The sequence below is a fragment of the Lipotes vexillifer genome, unplaced genomic scaffold (genome assembly GCF_000442215.2).
Source record: "Lipotes vexillifer unplaced genomic scaffold, Lipotes_vexillifer_v1.1 scaffold629, whole genome shotgun sequence".
Lineage (NCBI taxonomy): Eukaryota > Metazoa > Chordata > Mammalia > Artiodactyla > Lipotidae > Lipotes > Lipotes vexillifer.
Genome location: NW_006774188.1, coordinates 2186189 through 2199946, shown reverse-complemented (window position 1 = coordinate 2199946; position 13758 = coordinate 2186189).

Genomic DNA, 13758 nt, shown 5'->3' with positions numbered 1-13758 from the left:
TCAGGAGGTCATATATTTCATTGTAGTTTAGCAAATGTGTTTCCTGTATAGTTTTGATCTTTGGTTTTCCTTGTGGATCTATTCATTCCTTTCCATATGTCTCTTATCATTAAATTTTGTTTATTTAAAGCCTAGTAACAATTTAAGTACTGTACATACTTTACTTGTCATTTTTTATCATCTTGTTTCCTTTTCTTCTTTATTTTATAGATTTTCCTGGACAGTACATGTAACTTGAGTGGTGTGGAAATACCGCATACTCTCAAATCTCTAGCTATCCATTCTATGTGATAGAATATCTTCTTCAAGAATAAATTCCTTTTGGTGATGGCAGTATAATATTCCATTATAATATTATTAGTTTTTCAGTCTTTAATATAAATCTTTGCTAATTTGGTGTATCTAATGTGTCTAATTTGATGTGTTTTAACGTATCTTTACTTAGTAATGAACTTGAATATCCATCTATTTATCTATATTTTAATCATTTGTATCAACCGCATAATAAAGTCTTCGGCATGAGGGCTTAACTTATTTGGTTTTGAATCCTGTGTCTTCTAGTTACTAATTATGTGACCTTGAATATGTTTTCGTAATTGATTGGCAGCATAGTGTCATGAAAGGGCATTACATTTATAGACAAAAGACCTCTACTCTGACCTTAGCTTATACTAGCTTTGTAAATGCTTTGAGCAAATTACTTAATTGGTGTGAGCTATAGTTCCTCATCTGTAAAGAGGTGGCAAATCATAATTATAGTTTTTTTTGAGGAATAAATTGAAATCATAAATTATATAGCACTACCCAGATATAAAACAATAAAATACTTTGTCTTCACTTTTTAAAAAATACAGGAATATTTTATTGTTATGAGATTTTTTTTTCCCTTGGACTTTTTATCTTATAACTGGAAGTTTGTATTTTTTGACCACTTTCACTCAGTTTACTTACCTCCCACACTCCCAGCCTCTAGCAATCACCAGTCTGTTCTCTGTATCTGTGAGTTTGGGTTTTTTTTAGATTCCACATATAAGTGAGATAATACAGTATTTGTCTTTTTCTGTCTCTTTTATTTTACTCACCATAATGCTGTCAACGTTCATCCATATTGTTGCAAGTGGCAGGATTTTCTTTTTTTATGTGGCATACTATTCCATTATATATATTATATCCCATTTTCTTTATCCATTCTCCCTTGATAGACAGTTAAATTGTTTCCATATCTTGGCTGTTGTTCTAGTGAACAATATAATGTTCTAGTGAACATGGTGCTGCAGATATCTTTTTGAAATACTGATTTTGTTCCTTTGGATAAATACCCAGAAGTGGCATTCCTGATCATATGGTAGTTCTGTTTTTAATTTTTTGAGGAACTGCCATACTGTTTTCCATAGTGGCTGCACCAATTTGCACTCCCGCTAACAATACACAAGGGTTACCTTTTCTCCACATCCTCACGAGCACTTGTTATTTCTTGTCTTTTTGATAAAAATATGTGTGAGGTGGTATCTCATTGTGGTTTTGATTTGCATTTTGCTGATGATTAGTGGTGTTGAGCACCTCTTCATGTACCTGTTGGCCATTTGTATGTTGTCTTTGGAGAGATGTCTATTTAGATCCTCTGTCCATTTTTAAAATGGATTGTTTATTTTTTCTGTTGAGTTGTATGAGTTCTCAATATATTTTAGATATTAATCCCTTATCAGATATATGGCTTCCAGATATTTTATAGGTTGCCTTTTCATTTTGTTGATGGTTTCCTTTGCTATGCAGAAGCTTTTTAGTTTGATGTAGTCCCACTTGTTTATTTTTGCTTCTGTTGCCTTTTTTGCTTTTGATGTCAAATCGAAAAAATCACTGCCAGGACTGATGTCAAGAAGGCGTTAAAATTTTATGGTGCAAAGTCAATGGAATTAAGGAAAGGCTAACCATAACTCCTTTATTTACTGATAATTAATCATAGCTTTTATTTATCAAGCCCACATGCTAGTCACCATGACTAGCACTTTCCATATATATCTCAGTTCAAGACTACTTTAAATATTCATTTAAACTAGCAAAAGTAAATAAATTAAAGAGACAGAGTTAATAGCCTAACTCAACCAAAATATAATAATAATAGCTATAATAATTGTAGTTATTATGTTTTAACTCTAATTGGTCCATAATGAATGTTACTACCTAATTTACAGAGAGGTTAAATAATTTGGCCACTGTCACACAGCTAGAAAGTGGAAGAAATGGGCAAACACTGTTCTAGTTAACTCTAAAACTCACTCTCTATTAAGTCTCCGATGATTATACTGCTAATTATTGAGTGTATCTCTGTATAGATGTTTTACTAGTTTCTTTAAGTATTGAATTAAAAATACATAACTTGTTACAATCTACTGGTGTATTGGTGTTTTACCAATTTGAGTGAAGTGTAGAAAGTTTACCTCTAAAATTCCATTACTCTCTCTCACTTACATGATGGTCTTAAATATTTCCTCCACATATATTTAGAACTACAACAGTGGTATACTTTTTTGCTTCACCTGTCAAACATAATGTAGAAAACTCAAGAACAGAAGGTTAAGTATATTATGTTTACCCATGTTTTTGCTATTTCTTACGCTCTTTCTTCCTTCTTGGATTTATGGAGCAAAAAGAAAACTCAGAGAACTTACTGCCGTGTTGTTGTTCCAATTAGTCCCTAGATCCCTAGCAGGTCTGCCTTTGCTTTTCACCTTACACAGTCATCTTGTTTCACCTCTCAGATTGCTTCATTGTTCAGTGGCCGACTCTTAAGGAGAAATATCCCAAATCTGTCTACCTCAGGCGAATTGTTTGACGAATAACAGCTTACTTCTTTAGAATTTTGCAGTGAACAATATTTACTATAAATGGGGAACAAAAAACTACATGTTTATTGTAAAAGCTTTTGAGAATCCTGAGAATAATTGGTGGTCAAGAGTAAAGAAATATGTAACTAACCCAGTGAGGAAACTGAGATTGCTTTTATAAAACAAACATTAATAAACCATTAAGTGTAAAAAAAAAAAAAAAAAGTGGCCAGGGTTTTTTAGCTGTTCATAGTGGGAGGGATGGGGAGAAGTACATCTTTTCCATCTTGGTCTGGAACTGAAAGTTGCTTCACTGTACTTTAAATGTAAAAAAAAATAGGTCAGCTGGAGTTGTTTTATCTAGTTTTCCTAATAGTGGGCTATTTGGGAGGAAAAGCTTGAGGCCCTTAAATCTCTGGATTGAGTTAGACTCGACATATCCTAGTGATATAGTTGCTTATCCTTGGGTTAAAAAGTACGTGTGAAGGAGATTTTCTAGCTTCCCTTGCAGTTCTTGAAGTGAGCAGGTTCTTAATAACAATAATAAAAAAAATAGGTATCATTGATTTTGGTTCTGCCACTTACTGACTTTATGACTTTATTTCATCTCAATGTGCCTTAATTTCCTCCACTGTAAAATGGGGATAATAGTACTTATAAGATTGTTGAGAAGATTAAATAGTATTATAATTGTGAAGTAAAGAGAAAAGTACCTTGCATTCAGGAAGCACTATATAAATGTAGCTGTTATCATCATTATACTTAGAATGATAGGCCCATATGATAGGAATTATTACAGTCATTTCAAGGATAGAAAATTCAGGCTCAGAGAAAGAAAGATGCCTTGCCCGATTCTTTTCTGGCCCAATTCTATTTAAGTATTATTAGGATATACACCCAGAGCTGTCTGACCTTACAGCATATACTTTTCCAAGGTATGATGTTACGCATCAACATCATCAAATCCCTCTGCATCCTGCATTTTCACCTAACATTATATTATGTGTATTTGTCTTCATACTTTACATTTTAAACCGAGCTATAACATCTCACCAATGATTGCACCATAATTTATCTAAACTTCTCTTATTTTAGGATATATAAATTGTCTCTCTGCCGCCCATCTGGTTCATGTATTAATGAATTGAATGCTAGCCAGTAATATCGGTATATTATTCTTTGTACATGCAGTAGTAAAATAGTAAAAGTAGTAAAGTAGTAAAAGTAGTAAAGTAGTAAAGTAGTAAAGTAGTAAAAGTAGTAAAGTAAAGCCTTTAAAGGGCATCATGCCTCTTATATGAGGATTGAAATGTGTTTTTTTTGTTTTTTTTTTTGCGGTACGTGGGCCTCTCACTGTTGTGGCCTCTCCCGTTGCGGAGCACAGGCTCCGGACGTGCAGGCTCAGCGGCCATGGCTCACGGGCCCAGCTGCTCCACAGCATGTGGGATCTTCCCGGACTGGGACACGAACCCGTGTCACCTGCATTGGCAGGCGGACTCTCAACCACTGCACCACCAGGGAAGCCCTGAAATGTGTTTTTAAAAAATGTATATCCCACTAAAATTTTCAGTAGCATAATATGTTTATTACACTTTTGAATCTCTGTTGTTCTGTAGAAACTCTTAAATCTCTTTGAATCTGAATTTTTAAATCTCTATTGTTATTTAGAAAGAGTTCTCTAGAAAGATTGTGCCTCTTTAGTCATTATTTGTTGTATGAGACTTGGAATTTTTGCTATACAGCTGTCGGCCCTTATTAACTATTAAATGTAGTATTGGAGGACTCTGCAGGTTATCAAGAGTTGGCTTGAATGTCTTTGATTTGAAATTATATTTGGATATATTTCTTTCTGAGCATCTACTTTTGACATTTTCTGCATGTAAATATAAATGAATAAACATGAAAATGACTTTGAATCTTAGTTCTAATTCTTCAAAAACTTTATTTTTATTTTGCCTAGGATTTTGACTATAGATATTAAATAAATATATGCACATTGTGTAATATTCATGCATTCACTTTTTTCTACAAATATTAATACAAGGCTTGTTCTGTTTTAGGCACTGTGCTCTAAATCCCTGCTCTATTGGTGCATATCTTTTATTATAGGAAATAAATAAGCCAATAAGTATTGTGATAGAGAATAATGGGGGGTGGTGAGTGCTTTTTTTTTTTTTTTTTTTTTTTAAAGACAAGATATTGTAGCATTCTTGTAGGGTTTTATAGTCATTCATTCTTGCTTTCAGGGTACCGATTTTGTTTTGGCGCCTACCCTTAGGGATAAATCCTGATTAGTCTAAGCCATAATAGTAATCCCATTTCACTTACCAGTGATTGATTTTGCAAAGGATGGGGTGACTCACTCTTGTTAATAGGATATGCAAATTTGAGGGAGACTTCTTTCAGTAGTTTCCTTTAAAATGAGACTGACTAGAAATTACCAATTATTCTTTTACACATAATTACTTGTGGCTGGAATTGAGGCAGCTAACTTGTTACCATGAAGAGAGCTAGGAGGAGGACAGAGGCTGTCTTGCCAAGCAGGTAGAATAGAAAGAGGAAAAGAGTTTTTTGACTATTTCATGGAGCAATTGAATTAACTAACTTTTTGTCAATTGAGAAATTGATTTCCTTATTTTTAAAGCCATTTTGAGTTGGATTTTCTCTTATGTGTGTCCTAGCATGTCATAATGGATACATGTTGTCATGCATTGTCCCTGAAAAGAGGTGACATTTAAGTAGAGGTTTGAATTATAAGAATAAGCCAAAGGGATTTCAGCTGAGGTAGAAGGAACAGCAAGAATGAAGGCCCCATGATAGGTTAAGAACTTGACGTATTCTAAAAACTGGCAGAAGGTTGGTATACCTAGTTTCTGATGGCAAGGGATAGATAATAGTAACAGTGTTTATAAATTGTGTTACAGTTTCTAAACCACTTTTACTTATATTATTTAATGTGATCTTCGCAATTAAGTGAAGTGACCATTTTGTAGTTTGGTAAACTGCCCATATATTTATAGCCAGTGATTGATTTGAAATGGTTGCTCTTTCTACTATCGAGTGTATATTATGTATATACTTCATAACCAGATGAAATGGTAAGATATACATTTTATTTGAATTTGTTAGTGTTCCCACTTTTCAGCGGTATTGATTTATTTAAGGTGGAAGGTACAGATGCAAAGGCCGGATTTCTGGATCCATTTGAATAGTATAAATTAATTGCATCAGTAAACACAACCTGGTGTGCTATCTTGAGTTAAGGTGAGTGAGATGCTCCTGATAGAAACCTCATAAATGTGGTTATGTGTTTGTACTTCATAACTAGGAAGATTAATTTCTAAGATATTGGCTGGTTTCAGTGAATTAATATTTTGTGCTCATGTAGTCAGGATACCTGGCATTTTAAGTTCATATGTGTATATACTGTGACCTTACTGATAAGCATACTATGAGAGTATGATAGATGACTCTGTAAGTAATGAATGAAAATTGAATTTTATAATCTTGGTAGGGGCTATATGAAAATTTCCTTTTCTTTCCTCTCCTGCACTTCCCTCTTTTTCCCTTCCATGCTTTTCCCTTCCCTCACTTTCTCTCTTTCCTTCCTCCCCTGGCTTACTCCCTTCATTCCACATATCAGTTTAGTTATTTCACCAATTGCTTTTATACAAGTAAGTTGATTTCAACTAGCATGAAAGGACCATCTTAATTTATAATACTATTTTTACTTGCTTTTTCCTACTTCTTTCTTAAATTAATAAACACAATTTTATTACTGCCCTTTTCCCATATATGGAGGCTGGACAGTAAGAAAGATTTTAAATAAGTTCTTTAACAGTACTTAATTTGAAAATGAACTGAGATCAGTTGAGAAGATATTTAAATATATAGTCTTGGACCTATATTAATTTAGAATTGACTTGAATTATATATGCATAGGGCTCTTTAAATATTTGTACTTTGTAACTGATAAATAGTTTTTCTCTAAAATTTTCATTTATATTTCTCTTTATCAACCTGATGCCTTTAAAATGTAACAGTCATGCTTAACCTTTGCTACATTATAGTAGTCATTCATTAAATTTGCTGAATAAATTATTTTTCTGTTGAAATTTTCAGTTTATTCTGTTACATCGAATTACTTTAAGAAGCACTCTGTAACAATGATTTGCTTTTTATTCTTTCCAGTTGTTAAAAAATTCTTCTGAAGATGATAACTCTCTAAACTATAGTAGATATTTATTACAATCTAAGGAATCATTATTATTTAAATATTTATGGTGCTTTCTTTCACTTTGAGAAAAAGGCTACAAAGAAGATTCAGAACAGTTTCAGTATAGTTTGTTAATTATATTACTAGTTATTTTAGTTGATTCTCACTGTCTTTGAAATGTGTAAAAAATAAAATTTTCACATTAACATTTGGATTGAAGTTGATCATATGTGTACAATAATTACTTCTGATTTTTTCATTAAAAGTAGAAATGTACAATGATGATTTCGCTGAAGAAAATCTGTCTCATTGAAACTCAAAATGCAAGCACATAATTTAGCCATTTAATGAATTGGCATCCTTCAATTATTGACATTTTCAATTATATTCACAAAATGGAGATAGTTTAAATTTTCTGTTATGATTTTTCAACTTTATTGAAGCATAACTTACATCAATAAAATGTACATATATTAAGTGTACACTTAGATGATTTTTCTTAAATCTATACCTTCTTATAACTGTCATTCCCCTTTTTAATCAGTTGTCTGCTTGTTCCCTGGCAATCAGTGGTCTGATTTTAGTCACTATATGTTAGTTTCTCTGTTCTAGAACGTCATATAAATGTGTATTCTTTTTTTGTCCCTGACATCTTTTGCCAGGCATGTTTTAGAGATTCATCCATGTTGTGTAAATCAGTAGTTCCTGTTTCCTACTGAATAATATTCCACTTATATGAATGTTTTACGTTTATTTATCCATTTGGCTGTTGGTTAGACACTTGGATTTTTTCAAATTTTTGATTCAATAATAAAGTGGCTGTTGTGTCTTCTATAAATATTTGGTGGGATTCACACATAAAGCCAGGTGGGCCTAGAGTTTTCTTTGTGGGAAGGTTTATTAATACACATTCATCATCTTTAATAGATATAAGGCTCTATGGCTGTTCAGGTTATTTATTCCTTCTTGATTGAGCATTGGCAGTTTATTTTAAGAAATTTATCCATTTCAGGTCTGGTTTCATATTTATTGACCCAATGTTGTTCATAATATTTCCTTATTATCCTTTTGTAGCATGTGTAGTGATGCTTCCTCTTTCATTCCTTATATTGGCAGCTTATGTCTTCTTTTTTTCCTGTTGATTAGTTCATCTAGAATATTATCAATTTTATTGATCTTTTCAAGGAATTTGTTTTTAGTTTCATTGATTTTTTTTTTCCTCTGTTGTTTATCTGTTTTATATTTCATTGATAGAATTTACGATGTGAAGCTTTTACCTATTTCACCAAACTTTCAAATACTTTCACACTTCTTGAAGTATAACGTAGGGACTTTAAAACCATTTTCTTGGGACTTCCCTGGTAGTGCAGTGGTTAAGAATCTGCCTGCCAATGCAGAGGACATGTGTTCGATCCCTGGTCCGGGGAGATCCCACATGCCGCAGAGTAACTAGGCCTATGCGCCACAACTACTGAGCTTGTGCTCTAGAGCCCGCGAGCCACAACTGCTGAGCCTGTGTGCCACAACTACTGAAGCCCACGCACCTAGAGCCCGTACTCCACAACAAGAGAAGCCACCGCAATGAGAAGCCCGCGTGCCACAGCTAGAGAAAGCACGCATACAGCAATGAAGACCCAATGCAGCCAAAAATAAAGAAATCAATTTTTAAAATTTTTTTAAAAATTAAAAAATTAAAAACCACATCCTTTTTTCTGCCTGTCATACATCTTATGACATTGTTACAAACCCTATAGTATTTGTTATTTTAGTTTTAAAGAATCAAATGTATTTTGTTTTTTGAATCAAATTTATTTTAAAAGAAATTAAAAATGAGAAAAAGTTTCACTTATACCTGCTCATAAATTTGTTCATTGTTTACATTCAAGTTTCCATCCACAATTATTTTCTTTAAGCCTGAAAAGCATCCCTTTAAATATATCTTGTAGAAGGTATCTGTTGGCAACAAGTTCTTTCAGCATTTGTTTTCTGAAAATGTATTTATTTTGCCTTTATCTTTTAAAAGCTTTTTATTTTGGAATAATTTTAGAATTACAGAAACTTTGCAAAGAAAGTACAGAGAGTTTTCATATACTTTTTGCCCAAGTTCTCCTAATGTTAACATCTTACATAGCCTGGTACATTTGTCAAAAGTAATAAATTAACAGGGTGCAATATTATTTACTAAACTACACACTGTATTTGGGTTTCACCAGTTTCTCCGCAGTGTCCCTTTTCTCTTCCAAGATCTAATCCTAGATACCACATCTCCTTAGTCTTCTCTAATCTGGGTCAGTTTCTTCGTTGTTTCATGTTTTTTATGACCTTGATAGTTTTGAAGAGTATATTTGGGTCAGGTATTTTGTTGGATGACCCTCAGTTTGGGATTTTTGGGTATTTTTCTCATTTTTAGACTGGAATTATGGGTTTGTGCATTGAATACCACAGAGATAATGTGCCCTTCTTCAGTACCATTTAGAGTTGTTTCATCAGTGTAAAAATTTTCCCTGGAGCCCCTTGGTTATTAATCAGCCCTTCCTTACAGCTTCAGTCCTTGGCAACTGCTGATCTATTTTTTCACCCTGTAGTTTTCCTTTTGCCATAATGTTAGATAAATGAATTACACAATATGTATCTTTTGGTTCTAGCTTTCTTCACCTAGCAAAATGCATTTAAGATTCACCCTTTTTTTTTTTTAACATCTTCATTGGAGTATAATTGCTTTACAATGTTGTGTTAGTTTCTGTTTTATAACAGAGTGAATCAGCTATACATATATCCCCATATCCCTACCCTCTTGCATCTCCCTCCCACTCTCCCTATCCCACCCCTCTGGGTGGTCACAAAGTACCAAGCTGATCTCCCCGTGCTATGCGACTGCTTCCCACTAGCTAGCTGTTTTACATTTGGTAGTATATATATGTCAGTGCCACTCTCTGACTTTGTCTCAGCTTACCCTTCCTACTCCCGGTGTCCTCATGTCCATTCTCTACGTCTGCATCTTTATTCCTGTCCTGCCCCTAGGTTCTTCAGAAAAAAAAATTTTTTTTTTTTTTAGATTCCACATATAAGTGTTAGCATGTGGTATTTGTTTTTCCCTTTCTGACTTACTTCACTCTGTGTGACAGTCTCTAGGTCCATCCACCTCACTACAAATACCTCAGTTTCATTTCTTTTTATGGCTGAGTAATATTCTGTTGTATATATGTGCCACATCTTCTTTATCCATTCATCTGTCGATGGACACCTAGGTTGCTTCCATGTCCTGGCTATTGTAAATAGTGCTGCAGTGAACATTGTGGTGCATGACTCTTTTTGAATTATGGTTTTCTCAGGGTATATGCCAAGTAGTGGGATTGCGGGGTCGTATGGTAGTTCTATTTTTACTTTTATTTTATTCATTTATTTATTTAACATCTTTATTGGAGTATAATTGCTTTACAATGGTGTGTTAGCTTCTCCTTTATAACAGAGTGAATCAGCTTTACATACACATGTATCCCCATATCTCTGCCCTCTTACATCTCCCTCCCATCCTCCCTATCCCACCCCTCTAGGTGGACACAAAGCACCAAGCTGATCTCCCTGTGCTATGCAGCTGCTTCTCACTAGCTATCTGTTTTGCATTTGGTAGTGTATGTATGTCCATGCCACTCTCTCACTTCATCCCAGCTTGCCCTTCCCCCTCCCTGTGTCCTCAAGTCCATTCTCTGCATCTGCGTTTTTATTCCTGTCCTGCCCCTAGGTTCTTCAGAAGCACTTTTTTTTTTTTTAGATTCCATATATATATGTTAGCATATGGTATTTTTTTTTCTCTTTCTGACTCCCTTCACTCTGTATGACAGTCTCTAGGTCCATCCACCTCACTACAAATAACTCAATTTCGTTTCTTTTTGTGGCTGAGTAATATTCCATTGTATATATGTACCACATCTTCTTTATCCATTCATCTGTCAATGGACACTTAGGTTGCTTCCATGTCCTGGCTATTGTAAATAGAGCTGCAGTGAACATTGTGGTACATGATTCTTTTTTTTTTCTTTTTTTTTTGCAGTACACGGGCCTCTCACTGTTGTGGCCTCTCTTGTTGTGGAGCACAGGCTCCAGACACACAGGCTCAGCGGCCATGGCTCACGGGCGCAGCTGCTCCGCGGCATGTGGGATCTTCCTGGACTGGGGCACGAACCCGTGTCCCCTGCATCGGCAGGTGGACTCTCAACCACTGTGCCACCACGGAAGCCCCATGATTCTTTTTGAATTATGGCTTTCTCAGGGTATATGCCCAGTAGTGGGATTGCTGGGTCATATGGTAGTTCTATTTTTAGTTTTTAAGGAACCTCCATACTATTTTCCATAGTGGCTCTATCAATTTGCATTCCCACCAACAGTGCAAGAGGGTTCCCTTTTCTCTACACCTTCTCCAGCATTTATTGTTTGTGGAGTTCTTGATGATGGCCATTCTAACCGGTGTGAGGTGACACCTCATTGTAGTTTTGATTTGCATTTCTCTAATGATTAGTGATGTTGAGCATCCTTTCATGTGTTTGTTGGCAATCTGTATATCTTTGGAGAAATGTCTATTTAGGTCTTCTGCCCATTTTTGGATTGAGTTGTTTGTTTTTTTGATATTGAGCTGCATGAGCTGCTTGTATATTTTGGAGATTAATCCTTTGTCAGTTGCTTCATTTGCAAATATTTTCTCCCATTCTGAGGGTTGTCTTTTTGTCTTGTTTATGGTTTCCTTTGCTGTGCAAAAGCTTTTAAGTTTCATTAGATCCCATTTGTTTATTTTTGTTTTTATTTGCATTACTCTAGGAGTTGGGTCATAAAAGATCTTTCTGTGATTTATGTCATAGAGTGTTCTGCTTATGTTTTCCTCTAAGAGTTTTATAGTGTCTGGCCTTACAATTAGCTCTTTAATTCTTTTTGAGTTTATTTTTGTTTATGGTGTTAGGGAGTGTTCTGATTTCATTCTTTTACATGTAGCTGTCCCAGCACCACTTATTGAAGAGGCTATCTTTTCTCCATTGTATATTCTTGCCTCTTTTCTCAAAGATAAGGTGACCATATGTGCATGGATTTATCTCTGGGCTCTTCATAAGATTCACCTATTTTGTTGAGTGGGCCAATAGCTTGTTCCTTTTTATTGCTGAGTAGTAGTCCTTTGTTTCTGATACATGATCATTTGTTTTGATAAATGAATGTTCTCATTCACCTGTTGAAGACCATGTTGATTTTTCCTCCAATTTTTGTCTCTATATAAAGCTGCTATAAACATTTATGTACCAGTTTTTGTGGGAACATGAGCTTTCATTTTTCTTGAGGTGATACCTAGGTAGGAGCGGGAATCCTGGGCAAGTGTATTTTTAACTTTGAAACCTAAAACTGAAACTTCTTAAGGCAAATGTAGGAGAAAATATATGTGACTTTGGATTGACGTTGAAGTTTTAGATATAATACTCAAACCACAATCTATTAAAAAAACCCAAATCTATTAAAGAAACATTATTTTTTTTTATATTCTGTCAAAAAATTAATTTTTTTGCTGCATGCAAGACACTGTTAAGAGAATGCAAAGGCAAGTGACAGAGTGGGAAAAAATATTTGAAAAGTCACACATCTGATTATAGACATGTGTCAAGAATATATTAAGAACTCTTAAATCTCAAAAGTAAACAATGTAATATAGAAATGGACAAAACATCTCAATAGACATTTCACCAGAGAAGCTATATGGTTGGCAGATAAGCACATGAATAGATGATCACATGCTTAATGTCATTTGTTATTAGAGAAATTGAATGCAAATGGAAACCAGATTGAACCACTACACAACTATCAGAATTGCTTTAAAAAAAATTGAAAATACCAAATGCTGGAGAAACTGTAGAGCAACAGGAACACTCATTTGTTCCTGGTAACAATTCAGGATGATGCAGCTGCTTTGGAATACTGTTTGGCCTTTTCTTATTATAAGTGTATGTTTTCCATATGACCCAGCAATCCCAATCCTAGGTATTTACCCAAGTTAAATGAAAACTTACAGAAACCTGCTCTTGTCTTTGAAGGTGTTTTCAATGGATAACAAAGTGTAGTTTTGCCATTTTTAAAAAAAATTTTAGCACTTTTAAAGATGTTGTTCCATTGCCCACTTGCTTGTATTTTTTTCCATTAAGAAGCCCCCTGAAACTCTTTTTAACACTTATGTATTTCCCCCCCCACCCCGCCGTGACTAATCTTTTCCTCCAAATTATGGTTTTATTTGTATTTAAAAATACATTGGAAATTCTTTATATGCCCGTGACTAAGCTAGCTTTCAATGTACATTACTTCAGGTTTGAGACAGGTTTTGTTCTGAGAAGTCCTTTTTCAAGCTGAATGCAAAAATGGGGAATGCCGGTACATTTCCAAAGCTGATTAATGTAAATTGTTTTCTTGCTAATGTTGATGGGTGACTTTTATTAGAGTTTTATCTCCTGAACAGTTTTTAGTTCACGATGATAGTTACTGTAATGTGCTGTGACTGTGCTGAAAGCTGTCGAACACCGTAATATCTGAAGTGCTGTAAACAGTGGTTGCTTTAAAAATTTACTTTTTTTATTAAACCTCCTTCAGATTTTTTTCTTCCTGGATAATTTTCTTTTTGGGTAGTTTTTCTAAGTTGACATATATCAGTTTCAGGTGTACAACACAATGATTTGATATATATATATATATCTA